The sequence below is a fragment of the Euprymna scolopes genome, chromosome 33, assembly GCF_053919585.1.
Source record: "Euprymna scolopes isolate OS-2025 chromosome 33, ASM5391958v1, whole genome shotgun sequence".
NCBI classification, from domain to species: domain Eukaryota; kingdom Metazoa; phylum Mollusca; class Cephalopoda; order Sepiida; family Sepiolidae; genus Euprymna; species Euprymna scolopes.
Genome location: NC_136514.1, coordinates 77,373,782 through 77,381,905, shown reverse-complemented (window position 1 = coordinate 77,381,905; position 8,124 = coordinate 77,373,782). Strand labels below are relative to the sequence as shown.

Sequence of the window (8,124 nt, the reverse complement as noted above, 5' to 3'; positions counted from 1 at the left end):
CACCTAGCAATTTTGATCCGCCGGAATTTTCACGGTGCATTCTAATGCAATACGGTGAACGAAATAACCTTTGGCCAGCGCAAGGTGCGGCGGCTTTTTAGCGTTTCCGATTATTCATCAAAATTTCAAAGAGAATTCTCCAACAGAGGGATTCTGAAGCTGTCAAACAATTCAGATCGTCATATCTGTTCAATATCGATTTTATGGTGTGTATTATTTGATTATTTACAACAGTAATTGCTTGGTGTTGTCCGGATGAAAATATATTAATAGCGATTGATTAGTTTGTAATATTTTATCATGTATCTCTTTAATTGCTTAGTGTTGTCTGGTCGGAGATATATTAATATCGATTTAATAGTTTGTATTATGTGTAACTGTAATTTCTTGGTGTTGTCTAGAATAAGATATATAATTATCGATTGAATATTTTGTATTATTTTATTATGTATAACTGTAATTGCTTAGTGTTGTCTGGTCGGAGATATATTAATATCGATTTAATAGTTTGTATTATGTGTAACTGTAATTTCTTGGTGAAGTCTGGAATAAGATATATAATTATCGATTGAATATTTTGTATTATTTTATTATGTATAGCTGTAATTGATTAGTGTTGCCCGGTCGGAGATATATTAATATCGATTAAATAGTTTTTATTATTTTATTTTGCATATCTGCAATTGGCTGGTGTTGTCTAGATGGAGATATATTTATATCAATTGAATAGTTTGTATTATTTTATTATGTATAAATGTAATTGCTTGCTGTTGTCCGGATAAAGATAAATTAATATCGATTGAATAGTTCGTGTTATTATCCAAACACTACTGTGTTTGAATATATGGTTAAATGGCAGTTTTAGTCATTTAGAACTGCTTTAAAGCTTCACCGCTACATCATTTTTCGACTAAATTTTAAACAATTATTACAGTTTATACATCACCTTCTCAGCTATATTGTGAAAAGAAAATCAATTTTCCTCTAGTAAAACAAAATTATGATGAATTTACTGTTGTTAAAAATCGTAAAAAAAACATTAGGAGTTGAGCGACGTTTTTATGACTTTTCCATAGCAACCATGTCGCTTCAGCAACTACTGTTGCTACCAATTCACTGCACTCGCGAAAAGAGAAATAAGTAAAACAGAGAATGAAAGACTGAAAGGGAGATAATTGGGGAATTTTATTGAAAGCAGACGAATGCCGTACATTGTTATTATATATGAGTATCTTATGTTTATGGGGGCAAAAAATAAGACTGAAATTAAACAAAGAATAAGTGAATTTACCGAAGCCTGGAAAAATCATGGATTTCAATAGAAAAGTGCGAAAGTGAAAAATAATATGGTTAAGTTTAAATATGGGAAAGTAAAGGTCTAGTTGTTAAAACTGGAAAAGAAAAGGACAAGATATTCTAGTAAAAATATAATAAATTTGTAACTTAAAATATTGCAGCATTAAGAATTATTTTATAAAGTTATAAATTTATTATATGTTTTTTATGAAGTTATAAATTTATTATATTTTTTACTACAATATCTTATCCTTTTCTTTTTTTCCGTTTTAACAACTAGTCTTTTATTTTTCCATGTTTAAGCTTAACCATATTATTTTCATGCTCATATGTTTCTATTGCAATTGTATTATCTATAACTGTAATTGTTTGATGCTGTCCGGTTGGACATATATTAATATCGATTGAATAGTTTGTATAATTTTTTTAATGTATATCTGTAATTGCTTGGCTGTGTCCACTTGGAAATATATTAATATCGATTTGATGCTTTGTATTATTTTATCATGTGTATTTGTAATTGCTTGGTGATCCAGATGGATATATATTAATATCGATTGAACAATTAGTATTATTTTATTATGTATATCCGTAATTGCTTAGTGGTGTCCGCGTATATATATATATATATATATATATATATATATATGTTAATATCGATATAATATTTTGTACTATTTTATTATGTATATCTGTAATTGTTTTGCGTTGTCTGGATAAAGATATATTAATATCGATTGAACGGTTTGCCTTATTTTATTATTTAAAAATAATACTTGTCTGGTTGGGGATATATTAATGTGTGTAAGGCTTAGAGAAAAATTATAAGAAAATAAGCAAACGAAATTAGTCTTTTTAGCAAGAGAGGAATGAATCGCTAAACATTATCTCAATTAATAATGACTAACAGTTGGGTTTCTAGACTAATGAAATTGCTTAGTGTTGTGGAGACGCCTACTAATTAACATAGGCTGGTGAGTGAGATATATAACGGTATCAATCACCAATACCGGGGGGTCCGGCAACGACCGCCAAACAGGCAAGACGCCTATTCTGCCTGGAGTAAGACACGCAACACGCCACCTGCCGGAATATCTCCAACTGAAGTATATCTGAAGACATGTAAATATATATATAACTTTTCTTCCTAATATATTATTGTGTACCTTTACTTTCGTGTTCTTGTTATTTGTGCAGACACAACACTTAGCTTATAAGAATCAAATGAAGGGGAAGCAGTGATTATACACTTATGTAAGTTGTAATTCGAAAGAGAAAATATAACCAAAGAAAATGTCATAGAATGATTAAATGAAACAATGACGGTATTTATTTTTTTTTTTTTTTGCAGTAGATCATAAACAGTAAGCTTTCTCGGTGGAGCATGGAAGAGTGTAAGTAGATTTATTAACTGGTGTGACAAACTCCTATCTTCTCTAATTTAAATTTGTTTGGTAGTGTCAGTTTAGTCAGCATTAGCGTATAAAATTATAAAAGCGTATAAAAACTACTGACAATTTTCCGGAAACATTTATTGGCCGGAAGCCTTGACATATTAAAATTTATACGTGGCTGCTATGTTTATAGTCCAATAATCTCTGTCTGAAAAAAAACAAACTTCATCGTAAAGTACAAGGTGGAGCGATAAAATTTCGCACTAGAAAAGAAGACACGATTCCATTTCCGTTTGATGAAAGCCGGTTTTCTTTTAATTTTTCAAGTTATGAAAGCAGGATCCTTGCCAACACCCTAAAAATGCATCGCTGAATTGCCACAAATAACAGGGAGGTGCGTGTGTTATGAAAACAACATTTCCGGCCATGGGGCGGTAATTGATGCTGAAGACGGCTACATTGAATTTAGGTTAGCTCTAGTACATAATAAAATTACCTGAACTGATTTTTTCAATAAAACTTTTAAAATAAAGCTGTTGTGTAGTTTTCTTTATTGTTCCACCGTGTATATAGTTATATACATAAATAAATGCGATAGTTTTGCGATCTATCATACAGCATCCTAATCAACAAAGAGAAACACAAAAGACTTTAAAATGTCTGATAAAAACTTATCAGGTCGACGAATTTTAGATTGTTCGATTTTAGATGCTATTCGAGGCGGATCGATTTCCAGCTCAGAGAATACTTGAGTTAAAGATAATGCTTTTTCTTCAAATTAAAATAAATAAATTTCAATTTGTATAAGGGAATGTGTGTTGCTCATTTCCAAGTCCAGCACACCTGTCCTTCCCGTAATACCGCCTAGAACTCGAAGAGAAGACTCACTAACATACATAGTCGACGACATATCAACCCCTTGATTTATAAAGGGGATGTACTAATTACCATGTCCAGGACGTAACAGCCGTTCCAGAAACATTCCCACCATTCGGACAAACTAGTCCCTCTATCCGGTAAACGACTGATATAATGAAGATTCAGTTTAAATGCTGCCGTTAATTAGTTATTTGTTGGTCGTTTAATGCTGTGATGAATCCCATCAACGGAAGAGTTATTGCATTTATCAGCCTGAACAACCGCACATCCCGAGGCGAAAATACAACGGTCAATGTAAGAGATAAACGGGCTGAGAACGAGGATAAACGTATTACCAGGAGATATTAATGAGTGGTCCCGGGGTTACATAAGATTCGAAGAGATGTAATTATATGCGTGAAGAACAAAAACAAATTAAATATATTATTGGACTGATTAAGATAAGAAACAGAAAAAATGCGATCGCCCACGAAGGCTGACCTCGTATAAAGGCGGCGCATTATTATACCGAATGTATCTAAATCAACGCTTGTTTTCTTAAAGCTGTGTTTATTTTAATAGTTCCAAATGCGTCTATAAGTAGACCTCAATTCTGGAATTATATTTGAAGCAAATTGTGTTTTATTTTTCTAAAAGGCCGTAATAATTGAACAGGTAACCTATCTTCCTCTCATCTAAACTGAAAATAGAAAAATTACATCAAACCTGTTGCAAACGTCGCTGGTTGGATGATTGGATCTTGCTACCGCTGCAGAAGACATCTCACTACTGATGCAATCCACTATCTGTATTACACTCACACACACATATATATGTCCGCGTTATATATATATATATATATATATATATATATATAAGACTCTCGGCCCTAACCTATATGGTATACGTCGCTGGAACTGCGAATGGCTCACACTCATGACTGTTGCAGCATCGGGTCGTCGGGCGTGGTCGGCCTCAATTCGAGATGTGACTAACGCAATGGGTGGAGCCGGCTCAACCGATCAACGATGATAGCCGAAACATGTACAAGTATATATATGTATAGATATATATGTATATATATGTATATATATGTATATATATATGTATATATATATGTATATATATGCATATATATATGTATATGTATAGATATATATGTATATATATATGTATATATATATGTATATATATATGTATATATCTATCTATCTATCTATATATATATATATATATATATATATATATATATATATATATATATATATATATATATATATATATACTTCCTCTTTCTCACAGAAGAGACGCTGCATTTATATCGGCTCTATATTTACTTTTATGGTAATTGCTTGACTGGAGTTTAGTGTATGCTCCAACTTCTGTAAAAATAAAATCCAACCTTGATCGGCCCTCGGGGCACGTGGTGCAATGGATAGAGGCGTTGAGTCTCTAAGGTTTCAGGTAAGTATTGTCAGAAGTACCTGAGTAGTAATTTCAATCCAAACGCAAGTAAATCTGAATATTAGTTGGTCAAAACGTGGGGACAAAACAACTATGGATGGCAGTAAGTAATGGGGATAATTATCAAGACCAAGCATTCCAACCTCGTCGGGTATAAACACCTGAAGAAGGCCAGAGAATGAGTTGGTCAAAATGTGATGAAACAACAACTATGAAGATGAGGATAACCGTCCGATAAGAGAGTGAATGCACAAATAATTTCTTGTCGAGACGTGGTCTTATATAATAAAACCAAATCCAAGTTTCACCATTAGTGATAATCACTGTGTTGTCTTATTGTTTACCTAAAAGTCATTAATTCTCATGCTCGAGTGGCCTTTTGGCATTAATAAGCGTGGACCGATGAGTAATAAAAATGAGCAAACCGTCTTGGATGGAGTACTGTTGTAACCTTTGAAGCGTTGTTTTAAAGAGTACTGTTTCGATATTTAGTGGCCGTCGCCTATTTCTCTTCTTACTACACCTCCTTCCCATAAGAAATATTGCAAGTATTTCTAATTTGCTATTTTCATGACAGGTGCTTAATTGAGCTTCAATCTATGTCGAATATAGTAAATTGTCATAACTGATATCGCCACACAATACGAAGGTTCACGGTCAGCTCTGAATGTTATGACAAAAGAAATAAAAAAGTTGGTTTAAAATCGCCTGCAAAATTATTTGTCAATTAAGATTTTGAGAAGATGTATACTTGTCGGGTTTTAATTGAATTATCGTAAAAAAAATAAGTGAAAAGATGATGATACGGAAATAATAATTTTTTTCGATTCTTGATGAGACAGAATGGAAAAAAGACCATCAAGAAAATTCATAATAAATTCTTATCAATTAATGGGACGATCATGACGCCTTAAATTGACGAGGCATTAAAAACGAGTTTGAAATAAACAGATTTCTTTGACATGATGAATGATAATGCTGACCTGTGGCAATAATATAAATTGTCGTCAGATGACATAAAGCGATTAGAAATGTATAGGCAAAAACATATTTTATGGTGTTTCTTAATAAAAAAAAAGTTATTATCTTACAAATACAATAAAATTATGTGATTAAATGACTTAAAAATCGGTACAAATCTGATTTTGTTCAGTCTGAAGTGTTCGGTGCCAGACAAAATGAATAAAGAACAGTAAAAAAAAAAAAATCAATGGTCATTGCTTCTCTTTATATGCTTGCGATTTCATCACCACGCAGAAAGTTGAGAAAAACTTACAAAGCTAATAGACTTTGTTCAAAAAAAGAGGATTGGGCACGTGGAGGTCTTTCCTGTACAGCATTGAATACCAAAAGAGAGAACTTCTGGATGCACACATCTTCAACTGGAAGGCATCAGAGGACAAAGTACATATAGTGAGTGGGTTGCTTCAGCAGTCTACATAAAAGAAAAGGTTCGGATAAATCGCTGCAGATATGCAGTGATTCCCCACAACACCTCCTCCCAAGCTGACTCTTCGGGTGTGAAATCAGTATCTTTTCTTTTTGGGCAGTAGTTTATTCAATTCAAACTAAATAGATTTGAAGATTTTTATAACATACGCCCTTAACTTTTAGTCGCGTGCAAGCGACTCTATAAGTCACCCCGTCGGTCGCTCGGTCTGTCCGTAACACGTTTGTGCTTGGCCTTTTTGGTTAAGATCAAAGGTTTGTTATTAATAGATGCTGTTCTTAGCATTTTAAGCTTTGCTTAGGCTTTTTGGCCATGATAAAGGTGTGGTGTCTGTTCCGGAAGATGCTGCAAGCAAAGACCATATGTGAGGTAACCTCACATATAAAACCTTGGTCAATGTAGGGGAAACCCTTCATACTAATTGTCACTATCCAGCTCCCCTACTCCCCGGGGTGTTAGTCCCCATTTCCCCCTCACTCCTCACATTAAAACTCGGCCTTGTGATTAATTTGCTCGGTGGGGGAGCAAATAAATACCTCAAAATGTAGTATCTGTTCCGGCAGATACTGCAAGCAAAGACCATATGTGGGGGTAACCTTTCATACCAATTGTCACTATCCAGCTCTCCTACTCCCCGGGGTGTTAGTCCCCATTTCCCCCTCACTCCTCACATTAAAACTCGGCCTTGTGCCTAATTTGCTCGGTGGGGGAGCAAATAAATACCAACCCCACATATAAGACCTTGGCCAATGTAGGGGCAACCCTTCATACCAATTGTCACTGTCCAGCTCCCCTACTCCCCGGGGAGTTGGTCCCGATTTCCCCTCCACTCCTCACATTAAAAATCGGCCTTATGCCTAATTTTCTTGGTGGGGGGACAAATAAATTCAGCTTTTCTTAGCCTTTTGGCCAAGATCAAAGTGTAGTATTTGTTCTTACTACATGCTGTACTTATGTTTGTAACTTTGTGATATAAATTTGGGGGGTCATCTTTTTTGTATTAATTTAATGTAAAATGATCGCCCACTTTACAACCAGTCAGTCTCAAAGCCATTCAAGCCATTCTGCAGATTATTCAAGATGTTTTTGAAGGATTCCAGTTATTTTTTAAGCATTCAAGTCATTCTTAAGGTCATTCAATTCATCCTTAAGTTCATTAAAGTCTTTCTAAGTCATTTACTTTTTTATTTATTTAAGTCATTTCAGCCCATTTTTCGGTCATTTTAGTTTATCTTTAAGAATTTCATGTCAATCCTACATTCACGCGTTCATCCATTACACGAGAGCACGCGACTAATGGCTATCGGCCTTGTAAATAATCCCGTTTAAACCTTACTGACAAAAATATTTGCACAATAAAATCAATTTTATTTCCAGACACTGTATGCGCTAACTTCACATTTTTTAAATCTTTGCATAAATTCTCGTCAGTCTTTTCAGTAAATATTGTCTACATGATTATTTTTTTCTGGCCAAGTTTGGAACAGTTTTGACATTAGTTTACCATTTTCATTTTATAGAAATATCACGTTGTTTTATACTGAGATTAAACATTTTTCTCTTTTCTCGAGCCGATATTTCTCTAATGGCGGTCGCCGTGTCCGGATCTGGGCGTCTGCCATCTTTATCAATAAGATGTCCTAGGTACTTGATTTTTTGTAA

At 33.9% G+C, this 8,124-nt stretch overlaps 1 pseudogene; it reads left to right on the top strand.

Moving 5' to 3' along the window:
- Positions 1–7,351: 7,351 nt before the first annotated feature.
- LOC145258539 (U2 spliceosomal RNA) lies at positions 7,352–7,457 on the top strand (annotated as a pseudogene).
- The last annotated feature ends 667 nt before the right edge of the window (positions 7,458–8,124 follow it).